This window comes from Melitaea cinxia, chromosome 7 (genome assembly GCF_905220565.1).
Source record: "Melitaea cinxia chromosome 7, ilMelCinx1.1, whole genome shotgun sequence".
Taxonomy (NCBI): Eukaryota; Metazoa; Arthropoda; class Insecta; order Lepidoptera; family Nymphalidae; genus Melitaea; species Melitaea cinxia.
The window spans coordinates 14692112-14693792 of NC_059400.1; positions in this window are offsets into that span (position 1 = coordinate 14692112).

Here is a 1681-nt window from a genome sequence, read left to right on the forward strand (position 1 = left end):
GTTTTATATAAACAGTTGTGAAATCATAAGTAATATAATAACTTTATCATAATAAAAAAATATTTTTTATGAACGGAACGAACAGTGAATGGTTTGAAACAAATGGCTGATTTTGATCTTAAAATATTTATGAAAGTTCAGGGAAGGTTTAAACTGTAAGAAATATAGATAATAATAAGTAATGAAAAATACTAAAAGTGATATCTTAATTTTCTTAGCTGTGAAATACGTGATTTCATTTGTCTCTTTAGAAATAAAAAATTGAGACATGTTTGTCAAATAATTATAGGTGCGTTCAGAAAGACATTCACAAATGTAGGTAATATGAAGTTCACCGGGTCATCTAGTCTATTATATTTTTATGTATTTATTTTAAAGAAGTGGTCACCCAGTGGTCGAAATATGGCCAAAATTAAAAAATTTAATATAAAAAAAAGAAGAATTATTAAATTAAAGAACCTTTTTTAAAAAAATTCAATTTGACTACACACTTTAACAATAAACAAAAGAGTATATATGTATATGCGTGTGCGTGTGTCAAATACATGTCTAATGTTTTTTATTGATTTAATGTATTGTAAAAAAATATTTGTATTCTGCACTCCTCTACATAAAATATAAGTATGCGTAATTTCATACTCCTCTGTACGCGCAATTTTCGTAAAAAAAGGGTACAAAGTATTTGCTTCTCGTATTAACATATAGAAAATAATTTTAAATGATTCTAATAAAATAATATCTCAATAGATGTATGTACATGTACAAACTGTGGCAACATTCTTGACTTTATGTTTAAGCGATTTACAAACATATTGTTTTGAGAATTATACTGAAAATATTCTTTGTGGAATTTGTATAATATTATATAGATAAAGCTACAGTCTAAATTATTATTTAATATGAAATATATGTAGGTACTGTATTTTAATATAATTTACTAGTGAATAATTTTTATTGCTTTATTGTTGCGTCAAAAATTCTTTTTTAGTAAACTGAATTTATAACAATACCTTAAAACTCATTCTTAAGAGCCATTTCACAATTTAACGCTCTGCAAGTTTAGGTAAATTTGGTCGCATCGCGCGAATCGTACGAGCCGCGCGATCTTTGTGCTAGTAAGTATAGTGTGACAACCAAAAGACCATCTTGATCATTTTCTAATGTATAATAAAAATTAATACCAATGGTATAAAATGTTTTTTACATAATTAATTTGTTAAAAATTTCAAGTATGTTATATAACAACAGTCAATAAATTTAAAATAAAAATAAAAAATCAATTTTATGAAACAATTTTTTTTAAACTGATTTAGTTTTTTCAGTTTACGAATGAATCTAATATTTACGATATGAATAAAATAGCATTTTATGACATCGACACCGACAAACATATTAATTAACAAATAACAAGACAAACAGATTGAAATGCCTATTTGTATTGATAGTGTGAGAAAAGAAAATTAAATTATACATTTGTTTACAGAAATTATCATTATATTATTTTACAGTCATTTTCGTAACATGTTTATTTTATTTATATTTTATTATGAAAGTATCAAATGTGTTTTATTCGCTATAATTTTATTTTATTCTTAATTTTATTTTATTTTAAATTTATCGCTTGGCGCGTGTGAGCGAAAGAGACGGCTGCGCAGAATTTGGCGTGGACCTTACCTCTAAG